We start from the raw sequence: 7,593 nt of genomic DNA on the forward strand, positions 1-7,593 counted from the left end.
GCACCAAGGAGCTTTTTTTATGAGCACAATGATAAGATTTTCACTGTATTGTTTTTTAATTTTGTCTTATATTTATGACCGTATTTTCAATTTCTCTTTTAATCTAGAAAGCAAGTGCTTCTTGAAAAGCACCAAGGCCAGCTACTCAGTGGACTGTTTCTTGCTACCTCTTGCCTTTATTCACCCTAACTTCAATATCTTCTTTTGCAGTGTACCCAACTTCCAAAGGTGATTGCAGAACATGAAGAAATGATTTCTAGTCAACCCTTTTCTGCAGATTTATGAGCTCAGTGGGGTATATAGAATCCTTGGCAGCATATGGATGTATTTTCATTCTTTGCCTTAAGGAGTTTGACAAAAACTAAGAAGAAGGAATGAACTTCCCACAATACATTTTAATAAGATCCAAAATTATTTTGAACTGCTTCAATAGTCTGCATCAATTATTAAAAATTCTAGACCTCTATTTTCAACACTTTATCTCTTACTCAATCAATCATTTTATATATATATAAATACATATAATAATATATAAATATATATATATATATATATAATTGAGCTAGCTCCAGAATCAGGAGCAAAGGAATCACAGGAGCAATGGGGCTTGGATAGGGGGGTCCCCTTTGAAGAAAAAAAGGGAAAAAACCTTCAAAAGAAAGTCCAACCTTCTTGCCCTTAATCCCACCCATCTCCACCTTTATAATTTAAAGGTGAAATTAATGTTTTATATTTTCTACAATTCTTTTCTTTCTTCTGAATTTAAAGCCACTTCCCAGGTCAGGGAACACATGGTGAAATAAAACAAGCCTATTCCATACTCTATCCCCAGTTGACTCCGCACAGCATTATTCTTAGGTTTATAACATGCTAACAAAGAGTTAAGAAAGATTTCTCTAGAAAGAGATGCATTAACGTCCCATAATTTGTTAATTCTAAACAGCATTTCCTTTTACCACCACCCCCCTTTAAAAAGGTGTTATTAAATAATTGATACATTTTCTAATCTATGGCATTTTAGAATTAAAGAAACCATCAACCCTTCTAAATTCCTGTCTAAAGGATTTGTATTAATCAATTATGCAATATTCATACATACCACATGTATTATTTTGTACGTAAATTATGAGGCACACAACAAAATGAAGACCTATGAACCCACCAGTTAATGTATGCCACTACTCCTGTGTTTACCTGTGACCTTCTTACCTATCCTAGAGAATTGCTATTCATAGAGGCAAGATTTTTCCTTATTTTTTATTCTTGTTAGTTTTTAAATATGTATTTATCTAAATACATTACTTAATCTTGCTTGCTTTTGAGCTTTGGTAAATATGGCTCATAGTGCACGATGTCTCCAATGACTTAGTTTTTTCAGAATACTTTTATTGACAAATCTTCACACAAATACATTCCATACATGGTGTACAATCAATGGCTCACAATATCATCACACAGTTGTGACCATTTTTTAAAACCTGCATCACTCCCAAAAAAGAAATAAAAAGAAAAAAGAAAAAACTCATATATAACATACCCTTTACCCCTTCCTCTCATTGACTACTAGTATTTCAATCCACCCAATTTATTTTATCCTTTGTCCCCTATTATTTATTTATTTATTTATATTCATTTTTTTTTTTTTTACTCATCTATCCATACCCTGGGTAAAAGGAAAAACAGACACAAGGCTTTCACAATCACACAGTCACATTGTAAAAGTTATAGCTTTATGCAATCGTATTCAGGAATCAAGGCTACTGGAACACAGCTCAACAGTTTCAGGTGCTTCCCTCCAGCCACTTCAATACACCATAAACTAAAAAGGGATATCTAAATAATGTATAAGAATAACCTCCAGGATAACCTCTAGACTCTGTTTGAAATCTCTCAGCCACTGAAAGGTTATATTCTCTCATTTCTCTCTTCTTTCTTTTGGTCAAGAAGGCTTTCTCAATCCCTTTATGCCAGGTCCAAGCTAATCCTGGGATTTCTGTCCATGTTGCCATGGAAATTTACACCCCTGGGAGTCATGACCCATGTAGGGGAAAGGACAGTGAGTTCACCTGCCAAGTTGGCTTGGAGAGATAGGCCACATCTGAGCAACAAAAGAGGTTCTCTGAGGGTAACTCTTAGGCATAATTTTAAGTAAGCTTAGCCTATCCTTTGCAGGAATATATTTCATAGGGGCAAACTCCAAGATCAAGGGCTTGGACTATTGATTTGGTTGTCCCCACTGCTTGGGAGAGTATCTGAAATTCTCCAAATGGGGAAGTTGAATATTCCCTCTTTTTTCCCCAGTTCCCCAGGGGAACTTTACAAATACTTCTTTATTCACTGCCCAAATTACTTTGAAATATATCGGGGTATCACACCAACCTGTACAAACCAACAAGATCTCACGCCCTATTCAAGATTTCATGCACTTATGGTGTTCAACTAAACTGACAATACAAGTTAAATTAGAAAATGCACTACCCAAAATATAAATTTCTCTCCAAATAAACATCTCTCCCTTCGGTCTCACACAGAAGTTGAAGTTTTAAAATATGGATGAGACTTCCTGGAAGATGGCGGCTTAGTAAGACGCACGGATCTTAGTTTCTTCTCCAGGACACCTACTAGGGGAGTAGAAACGATACAGAAAGCGCCCAAAGCCACAACAGAGATAAAAAAGACAGCGTACCCCATCCTGGAATGGCTGGCTGGCTGAGAGAAGCAGCTCGGGTGAGATCGCCGAGGCGCGCGGGCCTTACTGGGCGGGGTGGCAAGCGGCCGGAGTTACTCCCTTCCCCCTTCCCGGGCCGGCTGGGAGAATTGGAGAGGTGGTCCCCTGAAACCAAGGCGACTGGCGCCCACACCACGCGCAGCCCCCGGACCAACTGAGAGAATTGGATCGGAAACCCCCAGGCCGCGGAGAACGGTGACCCCGTGACTCCCGGGGAACGTGCACTCTCTCGGGCGGGCCGCTGCCGCTGGCGCCCTCCCGCCACGCGTGTTGCCCAGGGCCGACTAGGAAATTCGGACGGGCTCTTTCCCTGGCTGCGGCGACCAGCAACCCTCCCTGCGTTCAGACCCCGGGCCGGCTCAAGCCGCTTCGGCTAGCGAACCCCCAGGACGGCGAGAGTTTTCCAAAGTTTAAGGTCCCACAGCACCTTTTACTGGTGGGACCCGCAGACAAACGTGTGCCACGAGCGCCACCTACTGGGCAGGATAAGAAAAACAGAACCCAGAGATTTCACAGAAAAATATTACAACCTTGCTGGGTCCAACACCAAGAGAAATCTGAATAAATGCCCAGACGCCAGCAACAGAAGATAACTGTCCACGCTCAAAAGATTGAGAATATGGCTCAGTCAAAGGAACAAACCAATAGCTCAAATGAGACACAAGAGCTGAGACAACTAATGCTGAATATACGAACAGAAATGGAAAACCTCTTCAAAAATGAAATCGATAAATTGAGGGAGGACATGAAGAGGACATGGGCTGAACATAAAGAAGAAATAGAAAAACTGAAAAAACAAATCGCAGAACTTATGGAAGTGAAGGATAAAGTAGCAAACATAGAAAAAATAATGGATAGCTACAATGATAGATTTAAAGAGACAGAAGATAGAATTAGTGATTTGGAGGATGGAACATCTGAATTCCAAAAAGAAACAGAAACTATAGGGAAAAGAATGGAAAAATTTGAACAGGGTATCAGGGAACTCAAGGACAATATGAACCGCACAAATATACGTGTTGTGGGTGTCCCAGAAGGAGAAGAGAAGGGAAAAGGAGGAGAAAAACTAATGGAAGAAATTATCACTGAAAATTTCCCAACTCTTATGAAAGACCTAAAATTACAGATCCAAGAAGTGCAGCGCACCCCAAAGAGATTAGACCCAAATAGGCGTTCTCCAAGACACTTACTAGTTAGAATGTCAGAGGTCAAAGAGAAAGAGAAGATCTTGAAAGCAGCAAGAGAAAAACAATCCATTACATACAAGGGAAACCCAATAAGACTTTGTGTAGATTTCTCAGCAGAAACCATGGAAGCTAGAAGACAGTGGGATGATATATTTAAAATACTAAAAGAGAAAAACTGCCAACCAAGACTCCTATATCCAGCAAAATTATCCTTCAAAAATGAGGGAGAAATTAAAACATTCTCAGACAAAAAGTCACTGAAAGAATTTGTGACCAAGAGACCAGCTCTGCAAGAAATACTAAAGGGAGCACTAGAGTCAGATACAAAAAGACAGAAGAGAGAGATATGGAAAAGAGTGTAGAAAGAAGGAAAATCAGATATGATATATATAATACAAAAGGCAAAATGGTAGAGGAAAATATTATCCAAACAGTAATAACACTAAATGTCAATGGACTGAATTCCCCAATCAAAAGACATAGATTGGCAGAATGGATTAAAAAACAGGACCCTTCTATATGCTGTCTACAGGAAACACATCTTAGACCCAAAGATAAACATAGGTTGAAAGTGAAAGGTTGGGAAAAGATATTTCATGCAAATAACAACCAGAAAAGAGCAGGAGTGGCTATACTAATATCCAACAAATTAGACTTCAAATGTAAAACAGTTAAAAGAGACAAAGAAGGACACTATATACTAATAAAAGGAACAATTAAACAAGAAGACATAACAATCATAAATATTTACGCACCGAATCAGAATGCCCCAAAATACGTGAGGAATATACTGCAAACACTGAAAAGGGAAATAGACTCATATACCATAATAGTTGGAGACTTCAACTCACCACTCTCATCAAGGGACAGAACATCTAGACAGAGGATCAACAAAGAAATAGAGAATCTGAATATTACTATAAATGAACTAGACTTAATAGACATTTATAGGACATTACATCTCACAACAGCAGGATACACCTTTTTCTCAAGTGCTCATGGATCATTCTCAAAGATAGACCATATGCTGGGTCACAAAGCAAGTCTTAACAAATTTAAAAAGATTGAAATCTTACACAACACTTTCTCGGACCATAAAGGAATGATGTTGGAAATCAATAATAGGCAGAGTGCCAGAAAATTCACAAATACGTGGAGGCTCAACAACACACTCCTAAACAACGACTGGGTCAAAGAAGAAATTGCAAGAGAAATTAGCAAATACCTCGAGGCGAATGAAAATGAAAACACAACATATCAAAACTTATGGGACGCAGCAAAGGCAGTGCTAAGAGGGAAATTTATTGCTCTAAATGCCTATATCAGAAAAGAAGAAAAGGCAAAAATTCAGGAATTAACTATCCATTTGGAAGAACTGGAGAAAGAACAGCAAGCTAACCCCAAAGCAAGCAAAAGGAAAGAAATAACAAAGATTAGAGCACAAATAAATGAAATTGAAAACATGAAAACAATAGAGAAAATCAATAAGGCCAGAAGTTGGTTCTATGAGAAAATCAATAAGATTGATGGGCCCTTAGCAAGATTGACAAAAAGAAGAAGAGAGAGGATGCAAATAAATAAGATCAGAAATGGAAGAGGAGACATAACTACTGACCTCACAGAAATAAAGGAGGTAATAACAGGATACTATGAACAACTTTACGCTAATAAATACAACAATGTAGATGAAATGGACGGGTTCCTGGAAAGACATGAACAACCAACTTTGACTCAAGAAGAAATAGATGACCTCAACAAACCAATCACAAGTAAAGAAATTGAATTAGTCATTCAAAAGCTTCCTAAAAAGAAAAGTCCAGGACCAGATGGCTTCACATGTGAATTCTACCAAACGTTCCAGAAAGAATTAGCACCAATTCTCTTCAAACTCTTCAAAAAAATCGAAGTGGAGGGAAAACTACCTAATTCATTCAATGAAGCCAACATCACCCTCATACCAAAACCAGGCAAAGATATTACAAAAAAAGAAAACTACAGACCAATCTCTCTAATGAATACAGATGCAAAAATCCTCAATAAAATTCTAGCAAATCGTATCCAACAACACATTAAAAGAATTATACATCATGACCAAGTAGGATTCATCCCAGGTATGCAAGGATGGTTCAACATAAGAAAATCAATTAATGTAATACACCATATCAACAAATCAAAGAAGAAAAATCACATGATCATCTCAATTGATGCAGAGAAGGCATTTGACAAGATTCAACATCCTTTCCTGTTGAAAACACTTCAAAAGATAGGAATACAAGGGAACCTCCTTAAAATGATAGAGGGAATATATGAAAAACCCACAGCTAATATCATCCTCAATGGGGAAAAATTGAAAACTTTCCCCCTAAGATCAGGAACAAGACAAGGATGTCCACTATCACCACTATTATTCAACATTGTGTTGGAGGTTCTAGCCAGAGCAATTAGACAAGAAAAAGAAATACAAGGCATCAAAATTGGAAAGGAAGAAGTAAAACTATCACTGTTTGCAGACGATATGATACTATACGTTGAAAACCCGGAAAAATCCACAACAAAACTACTAGAGCTAATAAATGAGTACAGCAAAGTAGCAGGTTACAAGATCAACATTCAAAAATCTGTAGCATTTCTATACACTAGTAATGAACAAGCTGAGGGGGAAATCAAGAAACGAATCCCATTTACAATTGCAACTAAAAGAATAAAATACCTAGGAATAAATTTAACTAAAGAGACAAAAAACCTATATAAAGAAAACTACAAAAAACTGCTAAAAGAAATCACAGAAGACCTAAATAGATGGAAGGGCATACCGTGTTCATGGATTGGAAGACTAAATATAGTTAAGATGTCAATTCTACCTAAATTGATTTAAAGATTCAACACAATACCAATCAAAATCCCAACAACTTATTTTTCAGAAATAGAAAAACCAATAAGCAAATTTATCTGGAAGGGCAGGGTGCCCCGAATTGCTAAAAACATCTTGAGGAAAAAAAACGAAGCTGGAGGTCTCGCGCTGCCTGACTTTAAGGCATATTATGAAGCCACAGTGGTCAAAACAGCATGGTATTGGCATAAAGATAGATATATCGACCAATGGAATCGAATAGAGTGCTCAGATATAGACCCTCTCATCTATGGACATTTGATCTTTGATAAGGCAGTCAAGCCAACTCACCTGGGACAGAGCAGTCTCTTCAATAAATGGTGCCTAGAGAACTGGATATCCATATGCAAAAGAATGAAAGAAGACCCATCTCTCACACCTTATACAAAAGTTAACTCAAAATGGATCAAAGATCTAAACATTAGGTCTAAGACCATAAAACAGTTAGAGGAAAATGTTGGGAGATATCTTATGGATCTTACAACTGGAGGCGGTTTTATGGACCTTAAACCTAAAGCAAGAGCACTGAAGAAGGAAATAAATAAATGGGAACTCCTCAAAATTAAACACTTTTGTGCATCAAAGAACTTCATCAAGAAAGTAGAAAGACAGCCTTCACAATGGGAGACAATATTTGGAAATGATATATCAGATAAAGGTCTAGTATCCAGAATTTATAAAGAGATTGTTCATCTCAACAACAAAAAGACAGCCAACCCAATTACAAAATGGGAAAAAGACTTGAACAGACACCTCTCAGAAGAGGAAATACGGATGGCCAAGAGGCA

Source organism: Tamandua tetradactyla, chromosome 16, assembly GCF_023851605.1.
Source record: "Tamandua tetradactyla isolate mTamTet1 chromosome 16, mTamTet1.pri, whole genome shotgun sequence".
Classification (NCBI taxonomy): Eukaryota; Metazoa; Chordata; class Mammalia; order Pilosa; family Myrmecophagidae; genus Tamandua; species Tamandua tetradactyla.